Raw genomic sequence first — 27,386 nt, 5'->3', positions numbered from 1 at the left:
TTACTATATGTCTCAATAATAAGATGTATAAATGTATATTTAGATAGTTATTAATCCTTTACTTACACTTTATAAATTATCTGATGAACCACTGACAACTCCTAAATAACTGGTTTGTAAATACTGTAATACTTAATTTAGAAATGATAAATTGATCATTTATAAAGTATGAAAATACAATTATTAAACACATTATAGATATGCTTATAAATCAAGAATAAAGCATTTATAGCTGTATTTTTAAACGGCCTATTAATGTATATTAATGCTTTATAAACGATTAATTAACTATTTACTAATGCTTAACTAATGCTTCAAAGTGTGTAGTTATTATAAAGTGTTGCCCAAAGGGCACTGCTGCGAGTCTAACTGTTAACAGGCTGCACTCCAGACTAACCAACATCACTTAGACATGTTACTTTTTCAAAAATAAAAACCATACAAGGTGTGGATTGAGGTAGGCCAGCTATTTTTATTTGACGAAAAAAAACTTAGTCTGACGGAAAAAAAAACTATTCCAGTTCTTCAAACGGATTTAGTGTATTTTTGTTTTGTCATCTTAATTTGGTAATTATTTAAATAAAAAAAAATGTAATGTATTCCTATTTATTTTATGCTTTTTATATTATTTCATTCATTTTTTCTCTGTTGTCTGAAACGCTGCAGGTGCATGAATATTGTGAATCCAGGTTCTGTTGTTGATCTGTTCTGTATGCTGCTGTTTGCACGGTAAAATAAACCAGTGAAAAAAGTGTCTTTTTAACGGGTCACATACACTCGTCAATTGTATTTTTATTTAATGCCAATTCAATATTATAAACTTATCAGTTAACGGTTAATAATCGGATAATGAGCGGCGGTTGTCGGTCGGGAAAATTAACCGAAATTGCTTTTTAACTGATTATTAATTAAAGTTTGTACACGCTAGTTTCCATGTCAAGAGTTCAAAATAAATCTTTTCATTACTACTGGAGCTTCAGTTTGCTAAGTTTCAAATGATTAGTAAACAACAAGCACAAACTATTCATCAAGGCATCAAGACACGACCCAATCCAATGTTAGCTTCACTTCCTGTCTCCTGAGATTCATCTGATCAATTTCTGAAGGCTGCATTGTTGTATTCGTCACTGCCTCTGAGATCCCACAATCCTGTGCTTTTCATTCTGTGACAGTTGAGCTAAAAAATAAAGGTGGCGTCTAAATGTTGCGGTTGGTTGTCAGTTTGTTTGTAAACGTTTTCCACCTCTGATGTCATTGCTAGTGAGAAATTACTTTTGTAGAAATTAAATATTTGCTTAGTTATCACCAAAGCTCGCTCTATTTAGCTGTAGATCATTAAACGTTACACTGCTTTAGAAGTCTGTCTGAAATCAGTTTCGTGAAGAACCTTTGTGCTCAAATGCTGCCTGCAAAGTCATTGCTTGAGAAGGCAGCGAGGGACATGTCAGCTGTTTTCAGACGCAGCCTATATTAGTGGAGTAATGTAGGGAATAGGGAATCCATCTGCTTGAGTGCTTCCATCCCGTTCCATTATGGAAACTCAGTGACAGGACTTCAAGTCAAACACCGAAGTTCTGGAAGAAGCGGGCTTGCCAAGCAGAGAGCCCAGAGGCGTCATGCCCATCCTCAGATCTTTTCTCCAAATGGATTTGAATGCAGTCTTTTGAAGAAGAAAAAAATAGATAATTGACCATATGAAGTGTACTGTACAATCACACCGGTGTGATTAGAATCATCACTTGATCAACTGCCAAATTCAAATCGCACTTCTGGCGCTGAGAAGGACTCACTCAGCATACGTCATATATCAACTGTTCAGAGTTTTCAACCATATAATGTTTATTTTATGATTCTTACATTTAGATACAGATAAGTACTAGCAAAAACATTTATAGTTTGTAAAATAAACATTATTGTATATGGAAGCAGCAATAATCCTTTCAAATATACACTGCGTGCAGAATTATTAGGCACGTTAATTTTCTGATCATATTTTTTTTCAAGGCACATTTTACCAATTCCAAACCACATTAATCTTAATAACTACTATTCATTTTGTATTTAATCATTTATTCATGAAGGCTGGAAATGAAAAACACCTTATATTCAGGTGTGTAGAATTATTAGCCACGTTTTCTTTTACAGATAAAATGAGCCAAAAAAGAGATTCAAAAATTATTAAACACCCATGAGAAGAATACAATACTAATGCAATACTAGACATTGCAGTTAAGGCATGAGCATTGGACAGTGAAATGCTCATTAGGGTCAGCAGGGTCAGACAAAAACAGGCACATAAAAGACACATGTTAGCTGCAAAAGAATTACGAATTCAGGTGAAGAATTAAGTGTGAAACCATCAGGAATCCTTTAGTCTCCAGCGCCACCATTTTCCAGAGCTGCAACCTACCGCAGTCTCCAGAAGTGCAAGGTGTCAGGATCTCAGAGATTTAAGTTGGTTAAAGAATCCTAGAAAATGACTCAGACTTAATAAGAATCACAAGTGGAAGTGTTGTAAACTACATGAACTTCATGAAGAAGTTTTTATAGGCTTTATAGACAGATAGGTTGAGGGTGACTCTTGAAGAACCAGCACCAAATCCTTTTGTACCAGTGTTTGACAAATTCATCTTCCAGATTCTGGCAGTAAGTTTTGGGAGTTCAATTTTAGTCCATCTCTTTGTTACATGTCTATGGTTTTCAGTGCTTTTAGTTTTGTGCCTGTGACCTAGTTTTTCCCCAGTCTGTCTGATTAGTCATTTCCATCACCTGTGTCCTGTTAATTACCTCGTTTGCCTCTGTGTATTAATGCCGCGTTCCAGGCAACCCGTAACCCGTGTTTTTCCAACCTTCTACCCGTGAAAGTGCACTGGAATGGCAGTCAAACCTGTGACTTCCCACCCGTGAACTCGTACTAGATCGATGTACTCCCAGTTACGAGCTCTAACGTCACATAGCCCGCAAAGCAACAATGGCAGCCCCTATGGACGCGGTGTTTATGAAAGTCGTACATTAAAAACCAAATATAAGGTATTGCTCTAACATTATCCGCAAATGTTATGCATTATCAGCAGCTTTTCTAGTGTTAGCTAGTTTTCAGGCCATTGAGTGCAAGAATAAATGAATACCAAATACATTTCCAAATATACAAATAACATAAAATAAACGGTATAACAGCTTCTCTTGCCTTATGCGCCATTTTTTTTCTACTCCGTTTCCCTCAAATAAGCAAGGAGTAATCACCTTTGGCGATAGAAATGGTTGTAAATGAGCAGTACGGTTCGCCATTCTTTGTTTACCTCTAGCTACCGCTCAGGCAGTTTGCCGTGACTTTGCCTGGAATGCTGCAAAGTCGTGAGTCGTGGTTTGAAGTCGTAACTTACGTGCTCAAAAACCTGCCTGGAATGCAGCATTAGTCATCTGTTTTCCCTCAGTGTTTGTCCGTCGACGTTCATATATACTGGTGTTTCTGAGTGTTCCCTGTGAGTTTTGTCATTAAAGTTCCTGTTCCAAGTTCTCCTTCGCCTTCGGGAGTTTTGAGTTACACCAGTTTTGTAACACTCTTATCCTGAAGTCTGTTTTGCAGAGAGAAAAATATGATCAGAAAGCCAACATGCCTAATAATACTGCACGCAGTGTAATTTGACAATGTGTTTTATCCGAGCCTAGTCAACACATTGTGTAGGTAACTATAAAGTGTATTCTAATCTTAGAATATTGCAGGTACAAAATGAATAGTGCCCTACAGTTGTCGTCTTTTGGTGAATTTATTTGTTTTAAAGCTAAAGTTTTAAAGCACACAGCCTGGGCGATTTATGCAGAGCCAACAAGTTTTCGCATGAGGGTGGTTGGGGAAATCCGTCCAAAATTTGGCAAAATATTAGTTTTTTAGCCTTAAATTGACTTTTACCGATCGACCAAACTCTGAACTTCAAAGAACAACTTCTGATTCACAAAATGCGCTATTGAACGCAGAGATAAGGTGCAATTTTCCTTGCAGTATCAGTGCTTAAAGGGTTAGTTCACCCAAAAATGAAAATTCTGTCATAAATTACTCACCCTCATGTCGTTCGACACCCGTAAGACCTCCGTTCATATTCAGAACACAAATGAAGATATTTTTGTTGAAAGCTGATGGCTGAGAAAGGCTTCAGATAGGCCTCCATTGGCATTCAGTACATTTACACTCCCAAGACCCGTAAAAGGCACTTAAAACGTCGTTACAAAGTCCATCTCACGACAGTGACTCTACAATAATTTTACGATGCGACGACAATAGTTTTTGTGCGCAAAAAAAAATCAAAATAACACCTTTATCCAACTTGTTCTTGTCTTCCGTGTGTGCCTCCACGACGCATGCGCGAGAATATGACGCAGATCCGGCGCTCGGACACATGACCCAGAAGCGATTTGTTTACAATCAGAGGAAGACGCGCGTGTCTAAGCTGTTGGATTCTACATTGATCGTGCTTTAGGTCTCGCCGTAGTTCTCAAAATGGGGCTTAAGTGTGTATTTCATGGATTCCCAAATGCTGGCGCTACGTCATATTCTCGCGCATGCGTCGTGGAGGCATACACGGAAGACAATAACAAGTTGGATAAAGGTGTTATTTAGATTTTTTTTTGCGCACAAAAACTATTGTCGTCGCATCGTAAAATAATTGTAGAGCCTCTGTGGTGAGATGGACTTTGTAACGACGTTTAAAGTGCCTTTTATGGGTCTTGGGAGTATAAATGTACTGAATGCCAATGGAGGCCTATCTGAAGCCTTTCTCAGCCATCAGCTTTCAACTAAAATATCTTCATTTGTGTTCCGAATATGAACGGAGGTCTTACGGGTGTCGAACGACATGAGGGTGAGTAATTAATAGTACAGTGATTTCCACCAAACACAATGAATGTAACCAGTTTAAAGAAAAAAGGATGTTTTGTTATAGCTTTTGCTTGCAATACCACAGCGTGTGACGTCACAGAGGTGGTTTGCTCCGCTGGCCAGTGAGGTAATATAAGCATTTCTTTACTTTTTAAGGGTGCTTTTACATTTCAAGTTCGGTTCATTTGTTCCGCACCAAGGGCAAACAATTATACATTGTAGCATTTTTCAGCTTTTTTGGTTTCTTTTCACACCACACTGATTGCTTTGGTCCGAACCAGTGGAAACTAACCAAAATGCAGTCACATGACAACATCCACATCACTCATTGGCCATGGCGTATTGCCTAAACTGCTTTTCGATTGGTCAGAATTTACGTGCGGGAAAATTCCAACAGAAGAGGAAAAGCCAGCAAACAACACGGAGACAACACAAACTATGGAGAGACGACTGCGCAGGCTGTTTCTATAACTATTTCTATAATGAAGCGCGGATGCGTTGAGTAGTTTGCTAAACAATGAGAAGATCGTGCTGTTCTTGTGAGTTTTCGAAAGTTGGGACCTAATATGGTCATCAGACCAAATTTCTATTCAATTTGAGACTCTGCACCTCCTCACTACTCCAAGTTTGTCCGCGAGCTACCATGCTAAAGTGCAAACTGTCAACAAACACTTCCTCATCCCATAATGCACAGCGCAGCTGACTACAGCAGCTGGTTTAGTCCAAAAATTAACATTACGGATGGAGGCTGATCTGTCCTACATATTGCGCTTCACCAAGCTACAGAATACGTGGAAGACGATCGATGCAGGACTTATATAGGCCTAGGCTATTCTGAATATTCTGGAATAACGACAGTAAATGCGCTGTATATAATAATGAATAATACATATCAATATGATGGCATTACAGTAACCTAATTATTGCATTGAACGCTTAAGTAAAGTTCTACTATAAATAATAATAGATTTTATAGTTATAAAAACCCAACTGGTGCCCTCTCAAAAATACTGAGTGCATGACGCCCCTGATCGAGACTGGGCAGGACATGTGTTACGCATGGATGACGGGAGGCTGACGAAAGCAATGGGGAACTTTGCCAGGGTAAGCGAAATCGAGGAGCCCCTACATAAGCGCTAATAGGATCAGCTGAAGCAACAGTTGATGCAAGTTGATATTAACCCACAAGACTGCGAGATACTGGCAGATCCAAGTGGAGAAACATCACATTGAAGGCTGCCAGGGAAATTGAGGAACACAGAGTGAAAACTGCCCAAGTGAAGCGTAAACGAAAGAAAGAATTGGCTGCACAAGAACCCAACGACAGCGACCCAACCTTTCCATGCCCCATCTGCTCTAAAGTCGGCAAGTCTAAGATAGGCTTTTGCGGTCACTTGAGAGCTTGCCGCCTTAGACAAAAGCCTTCTCATTGATCTTCAGACATGAGGAATACGCCAAGAGAGAGTGAATTAGGCTATAGGGGCTGATTTCGAACACAGCTCATGTGGAACCCCTGTCAATGTCATAGTGGTACAAACCACATCATCATATACAGGAGATGACATTCTGAATTCTAAAAGGCAGTCAAATATTCTAGTGCAGTTTGACAGGAATATATGTGCATGTTGTGTTGGTTGCAACACATTCTCACAGCCAACTCGTCACATATTGACGTTTGGTCAGGACCCTTGGGCGTCACTTTTTAATGCACAGGATACTCCATTGATTTTAATGAGAAACCTTTGGCGTCATACACAGACGCATTGGGCATGGGAATGTTATTGTCATGATGTTATATATTGGGTTATGATTTTGCCATTATGACATTGATTCTCAATTTATTCAGGCAGCATCATTTTATTTACATTCATTTTATTTACGCTATTTAGACACGTTTGAACGCGTAACCCCATCCCTAAACCTACACAGGATATAACACAAAGATAAGACTGCAGGCACAATTTATTCAAAAAGAACCAATATTCCAAGTGTTCCGGGGGCAAATGATTGATTTGTGTGAAGAAAATCCCCAAAATCGATCAGCGTCTCCATCCACTGGCACCAAAGATCATGAACACATTCAAAAATTGCAGCCCGAAGAAACGTTACGTCAGCTTTGATAAGGAAATTGCATTGGCTCTCGTGTCTCTCATGATCAAATGCGTCATTACGTCAGCTTTGATTGTAAAATGTAATTGTCTCGTGTGTCTAGTGATTGCGTCATGCTAAAGTGTCGGGAGCGGCGGGATCATTTGCGTTTTTTACGTGTATCGGCAGAGTGCTGGAATCTGCTCTTCAAGGCAACGGTACGTTTTAAAGGGGTGATGAATTGAGGAATCAACTTTCCCTTGAGCTTTTGATATTTAAAAGGTCATGGTAATATAAGAATATCCAGTAGGTTTCAGAGCTGAAAACTTCCTTGTTAGTCAAAGAAAAGCTTTTATAGACACCAGGCCCAGCAAACGCTCAATCCCAGAAAGTGCCAGGTTATGACGTCAGAGTGTAGTGAAGCACCGCCTCAATAGAAGAAGACTGATTCTGTAGCCCCGCCCACCGACTCGTGCCACTAACATAACACAGGCCTACATGGAGCTAAACCGGATAGAATTTCTAAACATACCGCATAAGCTTCATTCGGATTCCAATATTATGTATGCATGGATGAACTTCATTTTTAATGAATATCCAGCTCACGTGGGGAAGACATTGCACGTCTGTTCCTTCATTTCACCACGGATTCGTTTGTAAACAAGAGACTGGATTTGCAGACAGGATGACATTAACGTTACATGAATGAATGAAGCAACACACTTATGTGAGTAAAAAAAAAAATTGTGATAGTATTGCATTGTTACAGATCGTTTGATATCTATTGATTATGTGTATGTGTCTAACTGAACATACCTTAGCACACTGTCACAGGCTGGAAAATCCTTTATTTGTGGTGTTAGGTTCATTCATTGCGAATCGGGATCAGACTCAGACATGTATGGGCTAGGGCTCGTCCCGGGGCTATGTGTTTTCCGGACGGACTACCAAAACGTAAGCCCGGCCTGCCGACGGGCTAACTTAAAAGGATAGTTCACCCAAAAACGAAAATGTTATGTTTTTCTGCTTACCCCTAAGGCATCCAAGATGTAGGTGTCTTCGTTTCTTCAGTAGAACACAAATGAAGATTTATAACTCCAACCGTTGCTGTGTGTCACTCATATAATGCTTGTTAATGGGGTCGAATTCTATTAGAGTAAAAAAAACATGGACAGACAACTTCAAATTAAACCCTGCGGCTCGTGACGACACATTGATGTCTTAAGACACGAAACAATCGGTTTCTGAGAGAAACTGAACGGTATTTATGCAAATATATCACCTCATATCAGAAGAACGCTTCAGCTCTGCAGACTGCCTTCACTTCCCGTGTGTGAGGTCAAAATTACAGCCGGGTCATAGATATATACATAGATACCTCATTAGTGCCTGCGTGGATCATGGCGTGGATCGCTCGAATAAGGATTCTATGTATACATATCTATGACCCGGCTGTAATTTTGACCTCACACACGGGAAGTGAAGGCAGTCTGCAGAGCTGAAGCGTTCTTCTGATTTGAGGTGATATATTGGCATAAATACTACTCAGTTTCTCTCGGAATTCGACCCCATTGACAAGCATTATATGAGTGACACACAGCAATGGTTGGAGTTAAAAATCTTCATTTGTGTTCTACTGAAGAAACGAAGACACCTACATCTTGGATGCCTTAGGGGTAAGCAGAAAAAAAATTGTTTTTGGGTGAACTATCCCTTTAAATAATGAAATAACATTCCTTTCTTGATGTGCGTTCACTCTCTTGACTTGATATTTGAAGGAAAAATACAAATCGCAGAAGTTTTGATAAAGCAGTCTGCAACGTACTTGGTGTGTGTGTGTGTGTGTGTGTGTGTGTGTGTGTGTGTGTGTGTGTGTGTGTGTGTGTGTGTGTGTGTGTGTGTGTGTGTGTGTGTGTGTGTGTGTGTGTGTGTGTGTGTGTGTGTGTGTGTGTGTGTGTGTGTGTGTGTGTGTGTGTGTGATGCACGGTTCGCGGTTATATTCACAGATTGGGCGGGCCAAGTAATACAAAAATAACATTCCAATCAATCGCGGGTGGATGAGAGATAAATATTGTGTTTGTTTGATAAAGACGTTTTGCGAGCCCTGTGGGACTAATTATTCCGGTTGCTGTTTTCCCACATGCTTCAAAACAATCCCTCACGGTGTACTCGTGGGGAGCCGGAGCTCATTAAATATGCAAATCATATCCAATCCTAGCCTTGGGTGTTTACTTCCAAGTCTTCAGTGCGGCCCACCCATAAAAACCGAGCGTTTCTTGAGAGAGCCTCAAAACCAAGGCAGAAAATAGCCTATTACTTATTCATTATGATGTTTTTGATCATAAGTTGCCCTCAGACAACAGCATAAAAACATTTAAAAATCCAGTTCATGACCCCTTAAAATTGTCAAAGCATCTTTAAATTGTTTGATTTAGCAGAAATATTGCCATATACTTTGAAAGTGGAAACTAGTGTTGTCAAAAATATAAATATTCCGATATGTATCGATACTGAAATATCTGAAACGATTCCAGTACTCTTTTCTGCAGTATCGATACACCGATACCAGCTGCGATTTCTTGCTCTCCTGTCCGACAGCGACACGCACCGCCTCCTCTCAGTACAGTATAGTATAGTATAGTAAGTATAGTACTGTCTGTCAGTGTGCACTTTATTATGCTGCTTGCTTGTTGCTACTGTGTGCAATAGTTTAATTATTTTATTTATGCTTAAATATTAAATATATATTATTTATTTTCAGTATTTTCAGCACTGAACTCTGTTTTTACTATTTGTTAAATATTGTTTTTTTTTTAGTTCAATAAATGTTCCTTTTTTAAATTGAGACTTGTAACATTTGTTATCATCATGATGATTGTGTCATTTTTATGATGTAAATTGAGGGAGCAAAAGCAGTATCGGCTCCACATATCGGCTCAAGAAAATCGGCAGCCCGTATCGGTCATCGCCTAATGGTGCATTCACACTGGACGCGATTCGCGTGAGTGATTTACATGTTAAGTCAATTCAGAGACGCGAAATGGCATTCTGCGGCGCGATTTGCGCGAATGATGCGGCGAAATCACGCGATTGAGGCAGCGCGAAGGACGCGAATTGAGCGTTTTGAACGCGCGATTCACGGGAATCGCTCAAGTTTAAAAATCTGAACTTTGCGTTAACCAATCAGGAGCTTGCTCTAGTAGTGACAACAATGAGGAGAAAATCTGTATATTAATATCTGGTTCAGACAATATGATTATCACTGTGATAACATTAAATGACATGAAACACAACACAGTCTCTTTTTGTTAAATGCAAGTTTATGTTTGATCAATAATACAAAGGTATAAGTAAAAGGTATAATAAGCTATACATGAAATAAAGCAAACAATTCAGTCAAACATTCAAAGTCAGTGCTAGTAAGCTAACGTATAACAGCAACGTACAGTTATAGCCTAAAAATATAAAGTAATGAAACTTCTCTTTGCCTTCAGTCTAAACGATTTGCCAGGGAACAAATTATAGATCCATGAGACTAAAGATCGGCCGTTACAAGACGAATTATAGCTCGAGACACACCACAGAGACATCAGAGCCAGCGGCAGACGGCAGAAGGACTGGCCGAGGAAAGGTTGCCCTCGCCGGCTTTGACGAGCGCTGAGCGCCGCTGATCCGCTGGAGCTCACAACTCCGAAAACGCCAGATGAAATGTTCAAATAGGCACTCTTTATATAAATAAACCACATATTTGAGCTTTAAACAACTACATTATCGACTGAAAAAGTCGTTTTGTCACACATTAACAGTAGATTTTAACAAAAAAAAGACGTGTAAACACAGCCCATGTCAGCCATTTCTCAACGAGACGAGCCGCTGGCAGAAGCCCCGCCCATGACGCGAATTCGCTTCTGTTGTGCAGTGAATGTCACGATTGAAGCGAGTAAACTCAAAATGTTCAAGCGTCCACCTTCGCGCGAATCGCTTCCGGTGTGAACGCCACATAAGGCTGAAAATTATGCTAAAGGAGTACCCTGTGCATTAAAAATTGACGCCGAGGTGTCCTGCCCAAGCGTCAATATGTGGAAGTTGGAACTGAGAACGTGTTGGCATGTTATAATGAAATAATAAGATGTGACGTCTCGTTACATTAATTCAAGGCACCAATGTTTGTCTACAGAACGACCACTGGCTCTACACCCCTATACCTAAACTCACTACTTCAGACTTGCGTGCCCTCCAGAAGCTTGCGTTCTGCAAGGGAACAGCGTCTTGTTGTGTCCATCGCAAAGAGGCACAAAATCACAATCACAGAAGAGTGATTGACAGAGACCTGCCTTACTCAACCCGAGCTGATGAGTCTCTAAACATTTTCGGGAAACTGCTAAAGACGTATGTTTTTTTGGTCAACACTTGACCCGGACCAGTCACAGCACTTGCATATTGTTGCCCTATTGTTGATTTGATTGCTTCTTTTGTTCTCCTCATTTAAGTGGCTTTGGATAAAACTGCTAAATGATTAATTGCACAAATAAATGTGCGAATGCTGAAGATCATCTAACAATCCTCAACAACATAAGAGGAGATTTTCATAACACATATTTTGCATATTTCCAGAAATACTCTGACAGTGATTTAAATGAATTTTGAAAATGCTGACAGATAATGCCTCGGAGTTTATTTTAGATCTAATATGAAGCACAAACACTGTCACAAAAAAATTTATTTTAAGAATGTGTTTGCTTCAATACGCTTGTGTCTCACTAAAGGAATATGTGAAGATGGTCTTTAGATTAGATTAGATTAGATTCAACTTTATTGTCATTACACAAGTACAAGTACAAGGCAACGAAATGCAGTTTAGGTCTAACCAGAAGTGCAATAGCAGCAAGTGCAGGATATACAATGGATGCGTAAGTGCAGGACATGGATATGTACTGAATATGTATAAATATGTATAAATATGTATAAATAGAGAGACGTTATTACTATAAACAGAACTGAATTTACAGGTGAATATGTACAGTGAATAAATATACAGATGGCTATTACTATAAACAGAATTTACAGGTGAATATGTACTATGAATACAATATACAGATGGCTATTACTATAAACAGAATTTTACAGATAGAGGTATACAATAATATGTTAGGCTAATATGAGGAATAGCAGTGGATTAGGGTAGTGCAATAAATTATGGACAGAGCTATCTGGAAAAAAAAAGTGGAAAGTGCAGTGGAAAGTGGTTGCATATTACAGTTAGAAGTACAGTGCAAAATGCAAATGTAAACATTGGTACTATAAATACAGTCGGCAGTGCAAATGAGCATAATCCAGTTAAGATATGGCAGTGCAAGATGCATATGTAAACAGTTGTTACTGTGATAAACAGTCGGTAGTGCAAATAACAAAGTGAAGGAAGATGTGAGGTAGGAGAGTTATCAGTTTATGAGGGAAGTGGATCAACAGGGGTTTGAGTTCAATAAAGAGACAGCTCTGGGGAAAAAACTGTTCTTTAGTCTGCTGGTCCTGGTCCGGTGGATCCTGAAACGCCTGCCGGAGGGCAGGAGAGAAAACAGTCTGTGGGCTGGGTGAGAGGAGTCCTTGAGGATGCTGTGAGCTCGATGCAGACAGCGTTTCCTCTGGATGTGCTCGATGGCAGGTAGTGGAGTCCCTGTGATGCGCTGGGCAGTTTTCACCACCCGCTGCAGTGCCTTGCGCTCCGCAACAGAGCAGCTCCCATACCACACTGCCACACAGTTGGTCAGGATGCTTTCTATTGCGCAGCGATAGAAGTTCACCAGGATAGCCGAGGAGAGCTGATTCTTCCTCAGTGTCCTCAGGAAGAAGAGGCGCTGGTGAGCCTTCTTGACCAGGCTGGAGGTGTTGGTCGTCCACGACATGTCCGCCGAGATGTGGGTCCCCAGGAACTTGAAACTGGAGACACGCTCAACAGCCATTCCATTGATGTGGATGGTGTCGTGTGTGCCTCTTGACTCTTTCCTGAAGTCCACGATGAGCTCCTTCGTTTTGGTGGTGTTGAGGAGCAGGTTATTATCAGCGCACCATGTGGCCAGGTGCTGGATCTCTTCCCTGTAGGCAGTCTCATCGTTGTTGCTGATGAGCCCAATCACCGTAGTGTCGTCCGCAAACTTGACGATGGAATTAGATCCATACACAGGCTTGCAGTCGGCGGTGAAGAGGGAGTAGAGAAACGGACTTAGCACACAGCCCTGTGGTACACCAGTGTTGAGTGTGATGGATGTGGAGCAGGTGAATCCTGAACGAACATTCTGGGGTCTGTCAGTTAGGAAGTCCAAAATCCAGTTGCACATTGAGGTATTGATGCCCAGGTCTCCAAGTTTGGCTATTAACTTGGTTGGGATGACAGTGTTGAATGCTGAGCTGAAGTCAACAAACAGCATGCGTGCGTAAGTGTTCTTATTGTCCAGGTGAGTGAGCACAGAGTGCAGTGCCATGGAAACGGCATCCTCTGTGCTCCTATTGCTGCGGTAGGCAAACTGGTGTGAGTCCAATGTGGATGGTAGAGAGTCTTTTAGGTGTTCCAGGACCAGCCGCTCAAAGCACTTCATAACGATGGGTGTGAGTGCTACAGGGCGGTAGTCATTAGGGCACCTCGGGTTAGAGTGTTTTGGCACTGGCACAATGGAAGTGCGTTTAAAGCATGTCGGTACAGCTGCTTGGGCAAGAGACAGGTTGAAAATGTCTGTAAAAACCCCAGCGAGCTGCTCCGCACATGCCCTGAGCACACGTCCAGGGATGTTGTCTGGTCCAGCAGCCTTGTGTGCGCTGATCCGGCTCAGTGCCTTGCAGACATCTGTGGAGGAGAGTGTGATTGGTGGGTGGTCAGCTGAGGGTTTGAGCTTGGTGGCAGTTTCTCTGTTGTCTCTTTCAAAACGAGCATAAAAGTAATTTAGCTCGTTCAGGAAGTTGACATCAGTGGCTGCGGGGGTGGAGTGGGTGGGTTTGTAGTCACTGATGGCCTGGATGCCCTGCCACATGTGTCGAGGGTCAGAGTTGGAAAAGTGACCCTCTATCTTTAGCTTGTAGCAGTGCTTGGCCTTTTTGATGCCCCTCTTCAGGTTAGCTCTGGATGTACTGTAGGCTTGTGCATCACCTGATCTGAAGGCAGTATTGCGTGACTTCAGCAGGAGTCGAACTTCCCTGTTCATCCAAGGCTTCTGATTAGGGTATGTGGTGATCTGTTTCTGGGTTGTAACACTGTCGATGGTGGTATTGATATGATCCAATACAGAGGAAGTGAATGAGTCAATGTCCGTGTGAGCGCCACAGGTGGCTTGAGAAGCAAACATACTCCAGTCTGTGTTTAGAAACCTTTCCTGGAGTGTGGAGTCTGCCCCCGCAGGCCACACCTTGATGGTCTTTACTGATGGCTTCACACGGTTGATGAGGGGTGAATATTTGGGTGATAGAAACAAAGAGAGGTGGTCTGACTGTCCCAGGTGGGGGAGGGGTGTCGCAACGTAAGCGCCAGCCATGTTTGTGTAAACATGGTCTAAGGTTTTGTTTCCTCTGGTGTGGCAGGAAACATGCTGGTGAAACTTGGGTAGCACTGACTTTAGGTTTGAATGATTAAAGTCACCTGCAACAATAAACGCAGCTTCCGGGTGATCAGTCTGTTGTTTACTGATGGCTGCGTGAAGTTCTTTCATAGCAAGCTTGGCATCAGCATTCGGGGGAATATAGGCTGCAGTGATAATAGTGGAGGTGAACTCCCGCGGTAGATAAAACGGTCTACATTTAACCATGAGAAACTCCAGGTTAGCTGAACAATGACTCCCAACAATAGCAGAGTTTGTGCACCAAGCTTTGTTAATATAAATGCACAATCCACCCCCTCTGCTCTTCCCGGAGCCATCTAGTGTTCTATCCGCCCGGAGTGTGTGGCGTCCCGCTAGCTCAATAGCGGTGTCCGGTATTCCGCTGTTTAACCAGGTTTCAGTGAAGATTAGGACGTTACAGTTCAAAAGTTTCTTACTGTGTGTAATGCTGAGTCGAATCTCCTCCATTTTGTTCACTAGCGATCGTACATTGGCAAGGAAAATGCTGGGTAAAGAGAGCCGGTAAGGAGTTAGCCTTAGCTTAGCTCTTAGACCTCCACGCTTACCCAGCCTTTGTTTACGATCACAGCGCCGCCTTCTAGCACTTCCGCCCGGCCGGGCAGAGCGCATCGCCTCGGGCGTCCTAGCGATCTCAGGAAGGAGTTGAAGATTGTCCATAAAACTGTTGGAAATTCGCAAACCAATATCCAAAAGCTCACAACGGGTGTACGATGTAAAAGCACAACTGTTCTGTACGAACAGACCCGAGATGAACAAGAAAAATACCGCAAAATTGCGCTACAACTGAATAACATGTTCAAGCCAAAGTTTCTTTGATCACAAAGTTTTCATAAGTAAAATGAAATCATCTCAATAAAAATAGCAAAGCTAAAGTGCTACAGCTGAACTAAATTCTGATTTCATCACAAGTGATGCATTCTGGGAAATGAAGTGCTCTTCCACCCTGTCTGTCTATCTATTTGTCTGTCTGTCTGCTATCTATCTATCTATCTATCTATCTATCTATCTATCTATCTATCTATCTATCTATCTATCTATCTATCTATCTATCTATCTATCTATCTATCTATCTATCTATCTATCTATCTATCTATCTATCTATCTATCTATCTATCTATCTATCTATCTATCTATCTGTCTATCTATCTATCTATCTATCCACCTATAAATCTTTCCATCAATCCATCTCTATCCATTTATCTAGCCATCCATCTCTTCAGCCATCCATCCATCTCTCCATCCATCTATCTGTCTATTCATCCACCTATAAATCTTTCCATCATCCATCTCTATCTGCCTATCTACCATCCATCCATCTATCTTTGTCTATCTATCCACCTATAAATATTTCCATCCATCCATCTACATCCATCTATCTACCATCCATCTCTCCATCCATCCATCTATCTGTCTATCCTTCCACCTATAAATCTTTTCATCATCCATCTCTATCTGCCTATCTACCATCCATCCATCTATCTTTGTCTATCTATCCACCTACAAATATTTCCATCCATCCATCTACATCCATCTATCTACCATCCCTCCATCCATCCATCTATTTGTCTATCCTTCCACCTATAAATCTTTCCATCATCCATCTCTATCCGTCTATCGACCATCCATCTCTCCATCCATCCATCTATCAATCTATGTCTATCCATCCACCTATAAATCTTTCCATCATCCATCTCTATCTGTCTATCTACCATCCATCTCTCCATCCATCCAACCATCCATCCATCTATCTGTCTATCTATCCACCTATAAATCTTTCCATCAATCCATCTCAATCCATTTATCTAGCCATCCATCTCTTCATCCATCCATCTCTCCATCCATCTATTTGTCTATTCATCCACCTATAAATCTTTCCATCATCCATCTCTATCTGCCTATCTACCATCCATCCATCCATCCATCCATCCATCTATCTTTGTCTATCTATCCACTAGGGCTGTCAAAATTGCTCAAAAATGACGTTCGAATTTTCCCTCTAAAAAAAGCACTTATATTCGAACTATTCGAACATCTGGTTGCGCATTTTATCAATGACGCGCATTACGTCAATAACAGGACAAATGAATACAAAGAGACAACTACTTATATAGGTAGTCTATTTAAGTTTAAACATATTTGACAACGTATTACCTACACAAAAACAAGTAAATCAACTAATGGCTAAAGACCGCAGACCTCACTCTCTCGCCCTCACGCTCTCTGCGTATAACGGCTTAAATGAACACACACATTTTGAGTGCTGATCAAGAGTTTTGTGCAAGCAATTTAAGGTCGCGACTCTTGTCCCAAATATAGCAGGCTTCATTCAGTGATTGAAACAAATATTAATATAAGTTTTACAGCATATTATTGAACGCTCCGAGCGAGCTGTGCTGTGCTAAACATGGAACTTTTCCTTGACATGAAACGGAAAATAATCAAACCAGTGGAAGCCGTGCATTTATCCTTCATTCATGCAATATCTATTCAGTCAGTACCTCGGCTCCATTGCTTGACAGAACTCCCTGAAGCCGCCCCATCCACGACACTGATCGCTCTCACGTCCTTACAAATGAACGAAATTAATTTCTCCGTTATGGCCTCGCGTGTTGCAGACAGAGAGCTTGTGGCGGGCGATGCAAAGTAAGGGTGGTCCAGTTTGCACATACAAATTAGTTGCTTATATTTACAAAAAAGCCTACAAAAGCATAAAAAAGCCCGTTTATTAAAGAAAAGTTCACGAAACTAAGTGAAAACTCACTAAAGTGTTTAGTGAAATTAGGAAACATTTAGATATCATAAATTGAGTTGTATAAGTTAACGTTACATTTCTACATACATTTTGTTCTCATGTCACAAGTAATATCAAGGTTTATTTTGATCTGTTTTACATGATTCTTTTGTGGTGTGGTTTTCGGTGAAGTGTGCTAAAATGAATATCGTCACCTGTGTACATTAGCCCACTTCTTCTCGACGCTTTTCCTGATAGTTTATAGAACAATTACTCCGAGTCGCCATCTGTCGTTTCAAAGAAAAGCACAACGGCGAGCGCGTCAAGTATAAATGCCTCGTCCGTTTGGGGAGGAGCGCGCGCAGTCAGCGGAGGCTCGCGCTGCGGAGACAGGCCATAGTAAACAAGGCTTCAGGTGCTAGCGCCCACTCGCAAAGCAGACAGCCACGCCTCTACTACTGCGGGCGTTTTTTTCCCCACATTTTTTTATTTATTCGAATATTAATTTTCACCTTCGAAATTCGTTTTTTAAAAACTATTCGAATATATATTCGAATTTAGAATATTCGTTGACAGCCCTACTATCCACCTATAAATATTTCCATCCATCCATCTCTATCCATCTAGCTACCATCCATCTCTCCATCCTTCCATCTATCTGTCTATCCTTCCACCTATAAATCTTTCCATCATCCATCTCTATCTGCCTATCTACCATCCATCTGTCCATCCATCCAACCATCCATCTATTTGTCTATCCTTCCACCTATAAATCTTTCCATCATCCATCTCCATCCATCTATCGACCATCCAGCTCTCCATCCATCCAACCATCCATCTATTTGTCTATCCTTCCACCTATAAATCTTTCCATCATCCATCTCTATCTGTCTATCGACCATCCATCTCTCCATCCATTCATCTCTCCATCCATCCATCTATCAATCTATGTCTATCCATCCACCTATAAATCTTTCCATCATCCATCTCTATCCGTCTATCGACCATCCATATCTCCATCCATTCATCTCTCCATCCATCTATCTGTCTATTCATCCACCTATAAATCTTTCCATCATCCATCTCTATCTGCCTATATACCATCCATCCTTCTCTGTCTATCTATCCACCTATAAATATTTCCATCCATCCATCTCTATCCATCTATCTACCATCCATCTCTGCATCCATCCATCTATCTGTCGATCGTTCCACCTATAAATCTTTCCATCATCCATCTCTATCTGCCTATCTACCATCCATCCATCTATCTCTATCTATTCATCCACCAATAAATCTTTCCATCCATCCATCCATCTCTATCCATCTATCGACCATCCATCTCTCCATCATCTATCTCTGTACATCCATCCACCTATAAATCTTTCCATCATCCATCTCTATCCGTCTATCGACCATCCATCTCTCCATCCATCCAACCAACCATCCATCTATTTGTCTATTCTTCCACCTATCTTTCCATCATCCATCTCTATCCGTCTATCGACCATCCATCTCTCCATCCATTCATCTCTTCATCCATCCATCTCTCCATCCATCCACCTATAAATCTTTCCATCCATCCATCTCTATCCCTCTATCTACCATCCATCTCTCCACCTATCCATCCAACCCATCCATCCATCTAATAAACAATAAAAGATAGATAAAATGTAAATGCCTTTCAAACTTTTTTAAACTATCAAAGACTTTGTGAAGTTGGAAAGCAAAGTTTGTCTTGATAAACTCTTTAGTTTGCTTTTCTAGATAAAAATGAAAGTTTCTTTGAATTTCAATGTATTTTAAGTCTGCTTTCATTCAAATTGTGATTTTGCTTTCTGTTTGCAAACTTTATTGCATGCATGTTTCATTGGCAAACAATACAATGCTTATTAAACGTACACAAAATGTACAATTTCTGCAGTATATCTGTCTCCCTCATTCAGACATTCACAGTTTGACTGCAGACTCAAACTTACAATACACAAGCGCAGATATGAATGCCTAGCAATACATTGCAATCACAAATCTATTGTATGCAGTAGAGAGCCCTTGAAAAATATTATTAAAAAGCTGAATAGAAATATTACAGAATAATGAAAGTGTGAGGACACAGAACCCTTTAGTGGCTGTCAATGGAAAAATGCATTACAGTTATAGCATCTGTACAACACACACAACTAACCAGAAAACTGATGTAAAAGACAATTTACAATAATGCTCACAGCAACAATGCTAAGACTGCAAGTGTACTTGCAGTGTATTACGAATGTAATTGCAAGAGTTTAAAAGCGCATGCCTCGAGGCCCACATCTCCAAGATGGGCTACACATGGAACCAGCTGGAAAGAATGGCCAAAGACAGAGGAATCTGGAGTTCTGTGGTTGGTTGACTAGTCTCTGCTCTTCAAATACCAATAAAAGTTAGCCTGTATGGACAGTGTTTCATGAGTAAAAGAAAATGCTGTACTTAGTCAAACATCAGTTCTTTATTTACCCTTCCATTGCAAACGAGCAGAGCTCTCTCCAAACTGTGCACGGCACTTCATTAAAGGTCCCATGGCATGGCATTTTTCTATTATTTTATAATAAAATAGTTAATATAGTTTCCTGAGGTGTACTTATATTGTTAGTATGATTTTTACATCATAAAATGTCATAATTTAGAAATAAAAGGCATTTTTTCTATACTGTTGTTTGCCCTGTGGCTGAATGCCCTGTTTCAAGAGGCATGTCTGCTGTGAGACTTCAGTAAAAACGACGCACAAGCTGCTGCCAGAGAGATGGACCTGAGTTCACTTCTCATCAGTTCTCAGCACGTCTCAGTTCAGTGAACTGTTGTAGTGAAGGGTCAAGGGTCAAGCCAAACATCACTTGTCTCTTCATCAGACACATATCCTTCAAGAATGATTTTATGTTCAATATTAAAAATAAGAATGAATGATAATCAAGTTATAACAGTGTCCTACATTTGATAAATCAGTTCTCTATATTCAAGGAGTGATTTTGAATATTGTAGTGTTTTAGTTGCTCTGTGCTTTTGAATCCAGCTCTGATGTCTGTGTCAAGATGTGCTGACAGGAAAATGTCCTTGGTGTTTGAAGTGAGAAGAGCTCAGCATGTGTTAACTGTATGTCTTCCTAAAGCGACCCCCGGGGTCATCTATGTTACAGCTATGTGACTCTTTTGGGGACTCAAAATGTAACAGAAATGTACCTCTCTGATATACTTTTCTTTCTTTATAGAATAGAATAAAGTCACTTCTGTACTAAATGTAGTATCAGCATGTTTTGCAGATTCAGCTTTGTTGATAGTTAGTTAAGATGTCCCGACCTTGATGGGAACTGTTTTTCTGGGAAACTTTGTGTGTGCGTCTCATGATTCTGTGCAGATCCAGTATTGGAGATGGTCCTTTCTGCAAAAGATTCCAGACTTTGAGGCGTCTTTTCTGTGACCTCCGAGGTCATTGAGGATTAATCTGGGCCTGGGCGACACGGAGTCTACGCATTTTTAGTGATATATGCTCCTATCTGTCTACGTGTGGAAAGTTGCTTACATTGCATGTTGTTAGAACCAATCAGAATCATTCCACATGGCAGTAATGACGTGTCTAGACCTTGAAAACCGTATAACTGTTCAGAAAATTGTATGTACGTTAGACGGAGGCGGGGAGACTGTTAGAGGGAGCGCGGCCTACGAACTCCTCTTGAGCTGGCTTCTGCTGATGAAACTGCAAACTATTCTTCAGTAAATTTTCTTTAATTAATCTGACTCCTGACTCCTGGTCTTCATTTTTCACTACTGGTCCTGGGTCCTAAGCTGTTACCCCAACAGTAGTTACTAGAATATACCTCAGGTTATTCGTTTATTTCTAGTTGGAGGGGCTGTCACTCATGTCAGAAAGTTAGTAACTTTAGTAAATTATGGATCAGCGTTGACTCGAGACGCGAACCCTTTAGAACGATTCAGTCCGATTTGGTGAACTGATTCGGTTCACTAAAAAGAACCGGTTCAAAAGAATGATTAGTTCGCGAACCGGACATCACTAATGTACCAGAGAAGGAGCGATTGCTAACAAAGTTATTTATAGTAACTACTGAGTTGTGAGAGCTGTGCTGTCAGCGCGAGTTTATTGTGTTTGTATCTGAGAGTTCTGAATAAACATGAGTCCCAGTGACGCCGAGTCCGTCTTCATCATTATTCTACCAACTTTGTAACACATGCAATGTACCATTACAGCGAGATGAACGAGTTAGTAAGTGTTGATTATAGCATTATTTTTAGATATGTTCCTATCATATGAAAAGCGTCAGTGACGCGCATTGAGTACACAGCGCAAACAAAGACGCAACAGCAGTAATCGAATGTAATCCAGTTTATTGTGGGGATAGCTGGCTAGCCTAGCCCGGATACCCTCACGCTTACCCCCCTTCTGCTTAATCTCGCGCCGCGTTTGGTGCCTCCGCTGTGGGCCAGATGCAGTACTGGGGGTCGGGATGTTGAAGGCCGACCGGCCAGTGTAGCCCGAGCCTCGGCGTGTGTGAGGTTTATCTCTAAAGAGATGTGAGTCTGCTGATGTTGAGCAGAAACTCACGACTGTATGTAGAACAGATAGAAGCGACGAGGACGTACAAAAACACTGACTCACAAGATAGAAAACACGAAAACACCGTTCTGTCGGGAGAGAAGCCGCAGTGTGTGCACGAATAATAAATAATTCGCTACACATAAGAAATCACTGATCACAGATCAGAAGGAACTGAAAAAAGACTTCTGTTTTAATTTGTACATCCAAACACTGAGAAACTGCCATCATTCACTCGTTCACAAGCCATGATCTCTTGAGCGCTTGCATGGGCGTGCCAGATTCTCTGGGCGGAGGAAAGGGAGGTAACCGTTCCTGTGTGGACGTCAAAACAGGAGACTTCAGGATTGGCTCGTCTGGCCTGTCATTTTCTCAAAGGCAGAGAAAGACAGCCAGAACTTGGTTTTACACCGATCAACATTTCTATCCACTTGGGGACAATATTCAGGCTAGGGGAACTCATATTAATGTTGAAATACCTCATAAAATGAAAATTTCATGTCATGGGACCTTTAACGATAGAGGCGGGTGGAGTTAGGAAGTTTGACTGACAGTTTGAGGAACCAATGGAGTTACAAGGTTTCGTCACAACCCCTTTAAAGGCTTTGTATTGGTTAAATATTTGTAAAAACATACAGGCATATGACCAATAGCATTAATCTTATAAAACAAAAAAGTGACGAAATATAGAGATACAAGGTTTCGGGCTGAAAGAATTAATTTTTTTGGAATTTGATAATTTTACACGGCACACATGAAAACTTGTCACGCAGGGGTGTAGAATTTAGTAGGGACGCTTGAGATGTGTAATATCCAGTCCGTAGCAATAATATTCATATACAGTATAACCACTGTTGTCCGATTGTGTCTTGTGCAGTGATGCCAGTAACGCGTTACTTCTAATCTGACTACTTTTTTCCAGTAACGAGTAATCTAACGCGTTACTATTTCCAAACCAGTAATCAGATTAAAGTAATTTATCCAAGTCACTGTGAGTTACTATTTTTGTCATTTTCCTTAGTAAAAATAGATATTTTTGCTTTCTTCTTGCATCTCGGGGAGAGTATTTATGTTAAGTGAAGTCAAGAAAGACTGTCTTTATTACATTTTTTTATTAAAACATAAAATATTTTTTAATTTCAACTTAAAATGTCAGGAGATACATTTTTGAACGTTACTGTTAAAAATGCACTTCCAATAAAGTGAGTGTTGGCAAAAATGGTTGTCATTTTTATGTAGAGGCAGCAGGGGTGTTGTCGGCAACTGCTGAATGTAACTGATAAAGTAACTTGTAATCTAACTTAGTTACTTTTAAAATCAAGTAATCTGTAAAGTAACTAAGTTACTTTTTAAAGGAGTAGTCAGTAATCAGATTACTTTTTCAAAGTAACTGTGGCAACACTGGTCTTGTGGCTTTAATATATAATTTTTTTTTTTTTACCTTTATTTAACCAGGAAGCATCTGAGGAAGCAAAATCTGTGTTTTTTCTTTCTAATTTGTGTGAGGCCATAGTTATATTTGGTTGTGCGATTGAGAAAGCGGCTAAGCTCCTTCGAAACCTAGATGCGATAAGAAATCAACAGTTCTGTCCACGAAAATATGGGGCAAATCTTGTCACATATTGATTCAGGGACAGTTTTTTTTTTTTTTCAATATATGATAATCACGGGATAAGTGGCAAACCTAAATGTGTGTGTATAGGTACAGTATATGTGGTTTATGAGGGAACAAATGTGTATGATGACATGGGTATTACAACGTAAACATGGTTTATGAGGACACTTTCTAGTTTAAAAAAACATACTAAAGTGTTTTTTTGAAATTCCAAAAATGCAGAAAGTTCTCTGTGATGGGTAGGTTTAGGGGTAGGGTTAGTGTAGGGGGATAGAATATAACAGTATAAAAACCATTATTATGGAGAGGTGAGGGGCACTTATAGTGAAAGATTGTGACAACCGGCTATTTTATGTGTGCTTACTAGTTAAAAAGGCTTATAAATCTGCCAAATCATGTTCCTATTTAAATCTAGTGTTTTGCACAGGTTTCTGTGAGCGTTGTTTAGGGGTGGGGCTTGGTCTTGTTGAAGTGAAAGGCCTGTTTGATCAAGTTGAAAGTCCCTTGTCAGGCTGCTTTTAGTCATCCCAGTCTCATCAGCTGAGGCTGAAAGAAGATTTTGTGCTCTTAGGAGACTGAAAACATGGCTCAGAACAACAATGGTACAAGTGAGACATCACAGTATTGCCATGGCCACCAGGAAAAACTGGACAATATTAATGTCTGTTAATGACAGACATAGATGTGTTTGGCTTCTTCATAGAGCAAGACAGTAGACACATTGACATTGACTATTTCATTGAACTATATATGAATGGAATAAGTTAAGTCTCTGTTAAACTGCCTCCTTGTCATTATTAGTTACCTGTAACATTACAGAATTCATCAATTAACACATTTTTAAGCTCAATATAGGCTAAAAACCTTAAAGGGCTCCTATAATGCCCCTTTTTACAAGATGTACAATACGTATCTGATGTCCCCAGAGTGTGTATGTAAAGTGTTAGCTCAAAATACCCCCCAGATATTTTTTTATAGCTTGTTAAAATTGAGGGTGATTTTTTGTGTGTGTCCCTTTAAATTCAAATGAGCTGCTGGCCAGCTTTCAGAAAGAGGGCGGAGCTTCAAGAGCTCATGTTAGCAGCTCCGATTACCTCACGCAGACACGCATTGAAGATATCAGAAACTGTTCAGCCTTTTATGTTCAAACCGGAGTCGGACAATGATGGAGAGACTCAAGAAGAAGTGACAACGTGTAGATTGAGACAGGACGTTTCTGAATGGTTAGTTGATGATGTGGAGTGAACTATCTTCAAGTCATTGATTAGCATATTCTGTCATGATAATCTATAAATCGCTTGTGTGGGAACTGCTGTAAAATGCACAGATCCAGAGAATATCTGCTGCATGGAGATAGAACAGGTATAGTTTAGTTTAATTACGGTTATAACTTATGTTGTCATCTTGTTTTATGACATGCTTTTGCATTCGTGTTACGTACTCTATTGCAACAAATGTGAAAAGACGGATGCGATAGCTTGAGCGACTCCCAAATGTGCTACAACAACTCTTCCTCTTCTCAACATGGCCTCGCGCCCTTTGTTGTGTGTGCCCGGGGGCGGGGTTTATGTCAATTTTAGGGTTAGTGATGTCACCAACCCGGGAAGAATCTCGTTGTAGTCCCTACCAGGTTTATTGTATTGTCCTTAAAAAGGGAATTCTGTAAAAGAAAATATCTCCATTTGCTTTGAACATTGAGTCAACATTACACACTAACTAACGTTAAAAAAAGGGACATCATAATCAACCACCCCTTTAATAGATTATCTGATTAATTTCCTGATTCCTCAGCTTCTGGGGATGTCTCCACCAATTTCAAAATCAAACATACGCCCTCGCATTCATGGCACACTATGCGCCGCGGCTCAGTGGTTGGGAAATACTGGGCTAGAAGCATGTGTATTCACTCATTATTTGACCAGAGAAAGGTGGAAAAGTGTGGGGAAATTCTGATACAGCACATATGTTCGTAGGGTTGAGAATATTCTTCAAACTTTAATACTTCCAACCTGACCAGCACTTCCATCTATTTCAAAAACTCTGGAAAACTAAAGGAAGCCCAGGACAATTGGTTATTGTATTTCTTGAGAAGAAAAACATAAAACTGCACAACGGCTATAACTGTATGAAGAAAACAAATTAGAACTCCAAAACCAATTTAGGTTTCTATTAACGTTCCAGCTTCTGTTCTGTTCAAAAGCTGCTGCGCTGGAAGAATTGTATTTTGGGGGGTTTCCGCTGCTGGAATTTTCTGAAGCTCTCTGTAAATGGACTGATCCCTCAGAGAGATTCATGATGGTACCTGTTTATCCAGTCCGAGTTGCCAAGACGGGTCAATTATCTGTCTCAGCCAGCTGGAATGCACCAAAGCTGGTCAAGAAGCTTTTTTGTGTTATTCGGGCTATATTTAGTTTGCTTATCACCACTGAACAACACTGGATTGATCATGAGGGGGATTCTCACATGTACCTTCTCAAACTTTAAAGCAAGAGATCCAAAACACCAAATTTACCATTGGTTACTCTCCTTCAGGTCATTCCATTCTTTCTTCTGCAGAACACAAAAGGAGATAGTTAGGCAGCATGTTTCTTATGCATCTTGATGCACCATTTTTAAATAGGCACAAGTGATATAATTTAAACAACTTCATTTTTAAAATGCAAAAGATAAGTAACAGCGATGCAATAAAGGAACCACTTTGGGTTCCCAAAAGCAGCTTTCGGTGAAAAGCTCTTAAAAGAACAATTTTGTTTTAGTGAAGAACATTTTAATAATAAAAATAACCTTTTCCACTATAAAAAACCTTTTGTTCAGTGCAAAGGTTCCATGGATGTTCAGTTCTTCATGAAACCAAAGATGCCAATAAAGAAGATTTATTTTAAAGAATATCTCACATAAAGCAATTAAGGCTATGTCTACATTAATCCGGATAGATTTGTAAACAGAGTTTTTGTTTCAAACCGCTCTCCGTTCACACTAATGTTTTCCAAATTCAAATTACTGCGTATGCGTGAAACCTCATAAAAGCTCACTGAGATGGTACAGGCATCATAAAGTTATCACAAAATTCTTCTGGCAGAATAATTTTATTTAGCGTCCAGGTCGCACTCTGTCATTATTGTAACTGTATTATTATTATTATAAATTCTAATCTACTGTACAGTAGATTTCTATCATACTTTCTTCAAATTAAACAAAACATTTATTTTGGAGGGTTGTTATGAAGAGCTTTGACTTTCTGTGTGTATCTGACAATAGTTTTCTCAAATAAAATGGTGATATGCTGGTGAAGCAAGTTCATGTCGACTGCCCTCATACAGTCACGCTTTAAAGGGGTGGTTGATTGCCCCTTTTTACAAGATGTAAAATAAGTCTCTGATGTCCCCGGAATATGTATGTGAAGTTTTATCTCAAAATACCCCACAGATAATTTTTTAGAGCATGTTAAAATTGTCACTTTTTGAGAGTGAGCAAAAACGTTTTTGTGTGTCCCTTTAAATGCAAATGAGCTGCTGATCACGGGGCGGAGCTTCAAGAACTCCAGTTAGCAGTTCTGATTACCTCAAACCGGAGTCGGACAACGATGGAGAGACTCAAGAAGAAGTGACAACATGTAGAATGCAACAAGATGTCCCTGAATGGTTAGTTGATGAATCTTCAAGTCATTGATTAGCATATTCTGTCATGATAATCTCGCCCCCATTTGTTGCGTGTTTCCTAGGGGCAGGGTTTATGTAAATTTCAGGGTTAGTGATGTTACTAACCCGGGAGGAAGCTACCAGCCGTTTGCTGTAGTCCTTAAAAAGCGATTTCTTTAAAAGAAAAAATCTCCCTTTGCTTTGAACTTCGAGCGTCGTAACTTTGCAGATGTTGTTTATGCTAAAACAGTAA

This window comes from Gobio gobio, assembly GCF_949357685.1.
Source record: "Gobio gobio genome assembly, chromosome: 22".
In the NCBI taxonomy this organism is placed as follows: Eukaryota; Metazoa; Chordata; class Actinopteri; order Cypriniformes; family Gobionidae; genus Gobio; species Gobio gobio.
This window is presented reverse-complemented; position numbering follows the sequence as displayed.